Source organism: Dipodomys spectabilis, unplaced genomic scaffold (genome assembly GCF_019054845.1).
Source record: "Dipodomys spectabilis isolate Male_0828 unplaced genomic scaffold, ASM1905484v1 ptg000024l, whole genome shotgun sequence".
Lineage (NCBI taxonomy): Eukaryota > Metazoa > Chordata > Mammalia > Rodentia > Heteromyidae > Dipodomys > Dipodomys spectabilis.
The window spans coordinates 19,820,598-19,831,556 of NW_024870701.1; positions in this window are offsets into that span (position 1 = coordinate 19,820,598).

The following is a 10,959-nucleotide window of genomic DNA, read 5'->3' on the forward strand; positions in this document are numbered from 1 at the left end:
GAAGAAGAAAGAAGGACGGCCAATAGACACAGGAAGAAATGCTCAACCTCCCTAGCCATAAAAGAAATGCAAATCAACAACATTGAGATACCACCTCACCCCAGTTAGAATGGCAAAAATCAAGAACTCTAACAACAACAGATGCTGGAGGGGATGTGGACAGAAGGGAACCTTACTTCATTGTTGGTGGGAATGTAAACTTGTTCAACCACTTTGGAAAGCAGTATGGAGGTTCCTGAAAAGACTTCACATAGAGCTCCCCTATGACCCAGCAATCCCACTTTTGGGCATTTACCCAAATGTTTACAAACAAGACCACACTAAAGCTACCAGCACGACTATGTTTATTGCAGCATTATTTACCATAGCTAAGATATGGAACCAGCCCAGATGCTCCTCAGTAGATGAATGGATCAAGAAAATGTGGTATATATACACAATGGAATTCTATGCCTCCATCAGAAAGAACGACATTGCCCCATTTGTTAGGAAATGGAAAGGCTTGGAAAAAATTATATTAAGTGAAGTAAGCCAAGCCCAAAGAAACATAGGTCCCATGGTTTCTCTTATTTGAAATATCTAGTCAAGCAGAAAAGGTCAGATAATGTGATGTTAGGAAAATGAACCCTTAGATATGTATTTAAATGTTTTTTTCTTTCATGCATTTGTTTCTAACTCATTTATAAGATTATTTCTTTGTTGCTTTGTATGTCCCTCCCCACAGTATAACCCCTGCTTTCACTATATTTGATGTCGGTATAACTTGTGGAGGAGATGGGGAAAAACAAGTCATTTAAGGATACAGGTGAACCAGTTGCAACTATGAGAAGTACAAGTTGTCATGTCGAAAACAAACTTTACAACTTTGGTGGGGGAGGGGTTGGAGTGGGGGGGCAGGGGGGAGGCTGGGAAGGGATGTGAAGGGTAAACAAAGTAGGAGGCTGCAATGCTTGATAAGAAATGTACTCATTATCTTGCCCATGTAATTGTAACCCCTCTGTACAGTATGTTCACAAAAAATAAAAATTAAAATTAAGAAAACAAAACACTGTGTTGGAAATGAACTTTACAACTTCAGGTGTGGGGGAGGAGTGGGAGAGGGAAGGATAGTAGGAGAAAAACAAAGGAGGGACTAACAATGTTCGATAAGAAATGTCCTAGCTGGGTGCCGGTGGCTCAAGCCTGTAATCCTAGCTACTCAGGAGGCTGAGATATGAGGATCACAGTTCAAAGCCAGCCCGGGCAAGAACGTCTGTGAGACTCTTATCTCACCAGAAAACCAGAAGTGGTGCTGTGGCTCAAGTGGTAGAGCGCTTGCCTTGAGCTGAAGAGCTGAGGGACAGCACCCAGGCCCAGAGTTCAAGCCTCATGACCAACAAAAGAAAAAAGAAAAAAAAAAAGAAATGTCACCATTACCTTACTCATGTAACTGTAATCATAATCCCTCTGCACAGCACCTTTACATTAAAATAAAAATTTAAAAATTAGTAAAAAAAAAAATTGTTCAACACTTTACTTATTTTATGTATTGGCTCAAGTTTTCTTTCCATCAGTAACTTTAATTCCACTCCAGGCTTTGGAGCTGTGTAAATCTGATCTCTCCTAACTGTAATGAACCAATATGAGTTATCTGAGGGCAAACATTTACTCCCAAATTTATAGCCATTATAGCAATAGTAAGCACTGTTTCTAACATACTACCATATATCTTTAATAGGAACCCATTTCTTCCAAGAGTCAGGAAAATGTGAACAACTTTACCAATGCTATTCTTAACTTCTCTCAGAAACAAGTATTACCTTAAGTTATTTAAGCACTTAAATATTATATTAAATTTTTAAAAGGAAATATTGAAACTAAATAATTGAAATGGGTGAGAGAAAGATATAACTAAATATTACTAATGGTAAATCAATAATTCAATATTACTAAAAATAAATACTAGATAATAATTCAATATTACTAAATCAGGTGTATTTGCATGTTATTGAAACATAAATTAAGACAGACAAGAATATATTCCAAATATGAAGCTTGCTGAACACACCAATACATGAAAAATTCTGGTTTTTTTTTTCAGGTGAGCAAGCACTGGAAGATGGAAACTATATATATATATATATATGTATGTATATATATATATATATATATATATATATATATATATCAAAAACAGAAAACATTAGGTGGCTCTTCGCTAAACTCAAGGTGACAGTCAGTCTAGTGTTGACAAAGTATGGACTGAAAGAAATGGGCTTGTATTTGACAGCTCAGAAGTTTTCACTCTGAAAGTTTCTGAAAACAACACCTGCTCACATGTGGACCAATTCCAACGTTGGAGCAATGGTTAGTCTCATGTCCTGACTGTTTTCTTTAATCTGGTTTGTTGTTTTTCCTGCCACATAATTCCTCAGGACAGTTACTGATTGCACTGATGCCCTTACTCCATGTACAAAGGAGGGTTTCTTATCTAGCCACCACAGATCTTTGTGCTAGAATTCAGGTGATCATATATTTTCATAGCCTCTTTGACTTCTATCATAAATTTATTTATTATGAACCCTAGAATGATAGCATTCATTCCTGTTTTTTTTCTTTATTTCTGTTTGAAACTTTAAAAAAAATCACATTAAACATATGCAAAAGTATTATTTAGTCTAGTTTTATCCTGGATATGCTGTCTCCAGTAATTCCCTGGCAGGCTTCATCATTTTTTGGTCTCAGCACAATATTACTGCTAGGCAATAAACAGAATATAATAGTATTAATTTTTTAAAGTTATTGACTACATTACAAACCTTATCATTGGACTTTCTTCAGTTTCAGGGCAGACACGATGTAAGAAACTCACACCCAGTGAACAGTAGGATTTTCCTGATCTAACTTGAATTCCTTTTCTTTTTAAGCCAGGCAATTCCAACTCTCTCTCTTTCTAGGAAACCAAAAAGCATTATCTCAGTAGGAAAATAATATATAATAACAAAAATAAAAACAAACAAACAAAAACAAAAACACACGGCACCAGCCAACATGTCAGTCCTCAATTGGAGATTTGCTTTCTGCAAACAGAGTTTTTGGTTAACGACTAATTGGCAAGTATATTAATGATAAATGCTAATTGATAATTGATAATGATAAATGCAAATGATAATGCTAATTCACACTCTAGAGAGATGAAAGGAAAAACAACAACAACAAACAAATTCTTACCTGCTCTGGATCCCCCAAAATTAAATGGCTGTAGATTTTACTGAGAAAATCCTGTTACGTGTAATGCTCATAGGCTCAGTGATTTCAGAGAACAACATTCAGAGAATAGTCAGCCTTCGGTTTTTCCAAGAACACGGGGTACCATGTCATCCTTCATAGTTCTTAAATGAAATAAAAACGAAAATATCAGTGAAAAATCATAACAAAAGCAAACCCAGAGAAAAGTATCTCATTGAATTTACCTGTTAACCATCAAAAAAATCTGAAATAAAATTGAATTTTATTAGGACAACAGCATAAACCATATAACAGTTAAAGCTACTGATTTTTTAAAAAAATGTCTTCTGTAGAATGTGTGTGTATACATGAAATCTTAGATATGATTTTTTTAAAGGGTATCTATCACTTTTCCATCCATCTTACACATGCATGATTTCACTTTGGTAGCATAGTACCTAAACACTTACAATACCTAAGATATTTTTATATTGTTTAGTTTTATACTATTTTATAATGTCATACATATTTCAACATTTTGGCTTTCTGTTCTTTTGTAATTTTTTTCATTGCTATTTGTAAAAAACTCCACATAGGTGAATTAATTGAATTATAATAGACTGTGGAGAGTACAAATAGTATAATTCTTTAGAATGTCTAACTTAAAGCCCGACAAAATAAGTACTAGGAAATGGACACTTGCAAGACTGGGTGGGAATAAGAGGAGAGAGATGGAAGAATTAACTGGGGATGGGAGAGAAGGCAGGGAAGAATGTATTGTTTATATTAATGTCATTAATTCCTCACTGAATATCTACCATTCTCATGCAAGTAAGAAACTTTACTTTTAAAGATTCAGCATTTTCAACGAATATACCTTCCTGACCATACTTTCATCAAAAAACAATGGAAAATGATAAACATTATGTCTTTCCTTTAAAGTTCCAACTACTGAATATATTTTTATTTATTTATTTATTTTTATTGTGAAAATACTGTACAGAGGGGTTACAATTAGATGGGCAAGATAATGAGTACATTTCTTATCAAGCATTGTAGCCTCCTCCTTTGTTTCCCCATCCCATCCCTTCCCAGGCTCCCCCTGCCCCCCCAACCCTCCCCTCCCCCCAACAAAGTTGTAAAGTTCATTTTCAACATGACAACTTGTACTTCTCATTGTTGCAATGGGTCCACCTGTATTGTTATTTCGAATTTCTAAAAGCATTTAGAGTTTAGAAAAATGCACTGTCATTCAAAGGTCTCAAACATCTTTACTAGAGGGTATCTATGCCAAAGTGGTTCCATATGAACTATCCAAATAAACTGTATCCTTCAAAATAATAATGATAACCTTTTAAAAAAGGTAATTTTATTTTAAATCAAGATTGTTTCTAATATATGCCTCTTTGAAAATTCAGTATATTTGCTTTTGTTGTCTTCTCTCTCTTCACTTTGGTAAGGGCAATGTATTACCTATTCAAGTTATATCTCCTTTTTTCCCATACATATATATATATGTATATATATATATATATATATATATATATTTGTAAAAATACTGTAAAGAGGGGTTATAGTAACATGAATAGGGTTATGAGAACATATCCTATCAAGCATTTTTACCTCCTTCTTTTTTTTTCTCATATCATCCCTTCCCGCCCCACCTCCCCAACTCCTCCCCCCCCAAAAAATTGTAAAGTTTGTTTTCAACATAGTGTCATGTACATCTCATTGCTACCATGGGTCAAACTGAATCCTTTTAAGCATTTTGTTATATCGCTTCCCCTCCTCAAATTATAAAAAAAAATTGTGTAAACAAGATGCAGGACACTGGAATCAGGTACAGTGAAAATAGGGGTTATACTGTGGAGCAAGAACATACAAAAGAAACAAGAGAATCACATAGTGCATTATAAGTATGTTGAAAAACAATAGCAAGAAAGAAAAAAAGAAAAAAACCACTTGTGTCCCTGTCTTGCGGTTCATTTCACTTAACATCATCTTATATTGTTATATGTCCATACCTTTTGACCTTTTTTGCTTATCCTAGATATGTACCAGTTTTTGCAATTAAGGAAAACCATGGGACCTATAATTCTTTGAGCCTGGCTTACTTCACTTAATATAATTTTTTCTAAGTCTTTCCATTCCCTAACAAATGGGCAATGTCATTCTTTCTGATGGAGACATATAATCCATTATATATGTGTGTGTGTGTGTGTGTGTGTGTGTGTGTGTGTGTGTGTGTGTGTGTGTGTGTGTGTGTGTGTGTGTGTGTGTGTGTGTGTGTATACACACACATACACACCACATATTCTTTTTATTTTTATTTTTTGTGAACAAACTGTACAGAAGGGTTACAATTACATGGGCAGATTAATGCATACATTTCTTATCAAGCATTGCAGCCTCCTCCTTTGTTTACCCTTCACATCCCTTCCCAGCCTTCCCCCCCCACCCAATCCTCCCCACTTCCCCCCCCCCCAACATTGTAAAGCTTGTTTTCGACATGACAACTTGTACTTCTCATTGTTGCAACAGGTCCACCTGTATCCTTAAACGACTTGTTTTTCCCCATCTCCTCCACAAGTTATACTGACATCAAATATAGTGAAAGCAGGGGTTATACTGTGGGGGAGGGACATACAAAGCTACAAAGAGATAATCTTATAAATGCATTAGAAACAAATGCATGAAAGGAAAAAAACATTAAAATACATATCTAAGGATTCATTTTCCTAACATCACATTATCTGATCTTTTCCGCTTGACTCATATATATACTAGATATTGCAAATAAGGGAAACCATGGGACCTATGCTTCTTTGGGCCTGGCTTACTTCACTTAATATAATTTTTTCCAAGTTTTTCCATTTCCTAACAAATGGGGCAATGTCATTCTTTCTGATGGAGGCATAGAATTCCATTGTGTATATATACCACATTTTCTTGATCCATTCATCTACTGAGGAGCATCTGGGCTGGTTCCATATCTTAGCTATGGTAAATAATGCTGCAATAAACATAGTCGTGCTGGTAGCTTTAGTGTGGTCTTGTTTGTAAACATTTGGGTAAATGCCCAAAAGTGGGATTGCTGGGTCATAGGGGAGGTCTATGTGAAGTCTTTTCAGGAACCTCCATACTGCTTTCCAAAGTGGTTGAACAAGTTTACATTCCCACCAACAATGAAGTAAGGTTCCCTTCTGTCCACATCCCCTCCAGCATCTGTTGTTGTTAGAGTTCTTGATTTTTGCCATTCTAACTGGGGTGAGGTGGTATCTCAATGTTGTTTTGATTTGCATTTCTTTTATGGCTAGGGAGGTTGAGCATTTCTTCCTGTGTCTATTGGCCGTCCTTCTTTCTTCTTCAGAGAAGTTTCTCTTCAAGTCTTTAGCCCACTTATTTATTGGGCAGTTGTTTCTTTGAGGATTTGTTGTTGGGGGATTTAATTTTTTGAGTTCCAAGTATATTTTAGATATGAGACCCTTGTCTGTTGAATGACTAGTGAAGATCTTCTCCCAATCTGTGGGCTTTCAATTGATCTTGCTAGCTATGTCCTTTGCCATGCAGAAGCTTTGCAACATCATGCAATCCCATTTGTCCAACCTTTCTTTGATTTGTTGTGTTTCTGGATCTCTATTCAGAAAATTTGGGCCTGAGCCAAGGAGACCTAGCGTTTCTCCTATTCCATCCTGTAATGTTTTCAGAGTGTCTGCTTTGGCTTTGAGGTCTTTGATCTCTTTGGAGTTGATTCTGGTGAATCACATATTCTTGATCCATTCATCTAATGAGGGGCATCTGGGTTGGTTCCATTTCTTAGCTATGGTGAATAATGCCACAATAAACATGGTTGTGCTGGTAGCTTTGGTATGACCTTGTTTGTGATTCTTTGGTTAAATGCCCAAAAGTGGGATTGCTGGGTCATAGGGGAACTCTATGTGGAGTCTTTTTTTTTTTTTTCCTTTTTGGTCACAGGGCTTGAACTCTGGGCTTGGGCACTCTCCCTGTGCTCTTCATCTCAATTTGAGTGCTCTACCACTTGAGTCATGGTGCCACTTCTGGTTTTTGGAGATAAGATTCTTACAGACATTCCTGCCAGGGCTGACTTTGAACCATGATCCTCAGATCTCAGCCTCCTGAGTATCTAGAATTATAGGCATGAGTCACCATGCCCAGATTTATGTGGAGTCTTTTGAGAAACATTCATACTGATTTCCAAAGTGGTTGAAGAAGTCTACACTCCCACCAACAATGCAATAGGCCACATCCCCTCCAGCATCTGTTGTTACTAGATTTCTTGATTATAGCCATTCTAACTGGGGTGAGATAAAATCTCAACATTGTCTTGATTTGCATTTCATTTATGGCTAGAGAAGATGAGCATTTCTTCATGTGTCTATAGCCATTCTTATTTCCTCTTCCGAGAAGTCTCTCTTTAAGTCTTTAGCCCACTTATTTATTGGGCAGTGGTTTCTTTGAGGATTTGTTGTTGGGAGATTTAATTTTTTGAGTTCTGAGTATATTTTAGATATGAGATCCTTGTCCATTTTATGGCTAGTGAAGATCTTCTCCCAGTCCGTGGGCTTTTATTGATTTGTTTGCTATATTCTTTGCCATGCAGAAGCTCTGCACTTTTATGCAATCCCATTTGTCCAACTTTTCTTTGAGTTGTTGTACTTCTCCGACTCTATTAAGAAACTTTTGGCCTGTGCTAAGGAGCCCTAGAGTTTCTCCTATTCCTTCAGGTAATGTTTTCAGAGTGTATGCTTTTATTTTGAGGTCTTTGATCCATTTGGAGTTGATTCTGGTGCAGGTTGATAAATAGGGATCTAGCTTTAGTTTTCTACAGCTGTTTAACCAATTTCGCCAGCACTACTTACTGAACAGTGTATCTATCTTCCATTCTGTTTTTTTAGATCCCTTGCCAAAGATTAGGTGGCTATAGGTCTATGGATTCATTTCTGTGTCTTCAGTACTATTTCATTGGTCCTCAGGTCTGTTCTTGTGCCAGTACCAAACTGGTTTTATTAATATGGCTTTGTAGTAGAGTTTGAAATTTGGAATTTATATTCCTCCAGTGCTGTTCTTTCTGCTAAGAATTGTTTTTGCTATTTGGGTTCTTTTATTATTCCATATGAATTTTGGATTGCTTCTTCTATTTCATTGAAGAATGAGGTTGGGATATTGATAAGTATCGAATTGAATTTGTAGATAGTCTTTGGCAATATTGCCGTTTTCACGATGTTAATCCTCCTATTCCAGGAGCATGGGAGGTTTTTCCACTTCCTTAGTTCTGCTTTAACTTCCTTTTTCAGGTTTTTAAAGTTTTAGTCATAAAAGTCCTTCACCTCTTTAGTTAACTCCTAGGTATTTTTTTTGTGTGTGGGGTTATTACAAAAGGGGTTGCTTTCCTAATTTCAGCCATTCTCTTCTCGTTATTGGAATACAGAAAAGCCATTGATTTTTCAGGGTTAATTTTATACCCAGCTACTTTGCCAAATTTCCTATCTGTTCAAGTAACTTGGTAATGGAGTCAATGTGGTTCTTTAAATACAAGATCATGTCCTCTGCAAAGAGGGAGAATTATACTTCATCTTTCCTTATTTGAATCCCTTTTATGTTTGCATCTTGTCTTATTGCCCTAGTTAGGTATTCTAATAGTAAGTTGAAGAGGAGTGGAAAGAGCAGACATCCTTGTCTCATTCCTGAATTTAGAGAAAATGGTTTTAACTTTTTGCCATTAAGTATAATGCTGGCTGTACATTTGTCATACACAGCCTTTATTTTACTGAGCAATGTTTTATGAATTCCTAGTTTTTCCAGAGCTTTCATCATAAAAGGGTGTTGGATCTTGTCAAATGCTTTATCTCATCTATTGAGATAATCTTGTGGTTCTTAACTTTGCTCTTGTTGATGTGATGAATTATATTAATTGATTTCTGTATTCTGAACCAGATTTGCATCCCTGAAACGAATCCTGATTGATCTTGGCACATGATTTTTTTTTGATGAGTTGTTGAAGTTGAATGGCCAACATTTTGTTGAGAAATTTTGCATTGATGTTCATCAAAGAAATGAGTTTATAGTTCTCTTTCTTTGATGAGTTCCTGCCTGGTTTTGGGATGAGGGTTATGAGGGCTTCATAGAAAGAGTTTACTAGTGAATTTTTGCTTTCAATTTAATTGAAGAGTTGGAGGAGTATTGGTGTGACTTCTGCTTTGAAGGACTTGTAGAATTCAGCTGTAAATCCATCTGGTTCTGGGCTTTTCTTGGGTGGGAGGTCTCTTATTGCTGTTTCTATTTTGATGCTTGATATGGGTCTGTTAAATTGGTTTAAATCATCTAGGTTTAGTTTGGGCATGACAATATTTGCTAGATTTTTCAGATTCTCAAACTTATTAGCATAAAAGTTGGAGAAGTATTTCTTTATTATATTCTGAATCTTGATTGTTTCTGTAGTGATCTTTCCATTCTCATCTCCGATTTTGTTTATTTGGTTGTGTTTATTTTTTTCTGATAATATTTGCTAAGAGTCTGTCAATTTTATTAATTTTTTTGAAGAACCAACTCCTTGTTTTTTGGACTCTAATTCACTTAATTCTGATTTAATTTTAATTATTTGTTTCCATCTACTGAATTAGGGTTTAGTTTGCTACTCTTTTTAAAGGAGTTTTACTTGCTTTATTGAATTGTTGGTTTCAGATCTCTCTCCCATTTGTTAATGTAGGAACTCAGTGTTATAAACTTGCCTCTGAGTAGTGCCTTTACTGTGTCCCAGAGAAGCTGGCAGTTTGTGTGTTTATTTTTGTTAAATGCCATGAACATTTGTATTTCCTTTCTAATCTCTTTCATGACCCACTGGTGATTCAACAGTGTGTTGTTCAGCCTCCATTTGTTACAGGATTTCCTTTGGTGCCTTTTGGTGTTGAATTCTATTTTTATTCCCTTCTGGTCTGAGAAAATGCAGGGCATAATTGCCTTGTTTCTGAAATTGGACAAATTTGCTTTGTTACCTAAATTGTGGTCTTTTTTGGAGAATGTTCCATGTGCTTCTGAGAACGTGTATTCTAATGCTGCTTGGTGAAATATTCAGTAGATGTCTGTTAAGCATAGTTGATCTATGCTGTTGTTTAGGTCTGAGGTTTCTCTGTTGAGTTTTTGCTGAGTTGACCTATCAAGCGGGGATAGTGGTATGTTAAAGTCCCCAACACTCAATGTCTTTGGATCAATGTGTGATTTTAGGGAAAGTAGTGTTTCTTGGATAAATTTGGGTGCTCTGTTATTTGGTGAATAAATATTTAGAATTGTAATATCCTCCTAAGGAGAGATTCCTTAATTAGTATGTAATGACCTTCTTTATCTCTTTTGTTAATTTTAATTTGAAGTCTACTTTATCTGATATTAGGATTGCAACTCTCACCTGTTTATGGGGGCCATTTGCTTGGTAGAATTTATTCCAGCCTTTCACTTTCAGAATATGTTTGTTTTTGTGGGCAAAGAGTGACTCTTGAAGGGAGCAGATAGAAGGATCTTGCTTTTTGATCCAACTAGACAGTCTATGTTGCTTAATTGGAGATTTAAGTCCATTAATGTTGAGATTAGGTCTGAGAGGTGTTTGGTAGTTCCTGCCATGTTATCCACCTTCTTGGGGGCTGTGACAACTTGGTTTTTCCTATGTTCCTTGGATTCTCTGTTTGGGGGCTGTCTCTTAGTTTTTATTGTGCTGTTGGTTTTCTATGTGTAGGACATTTT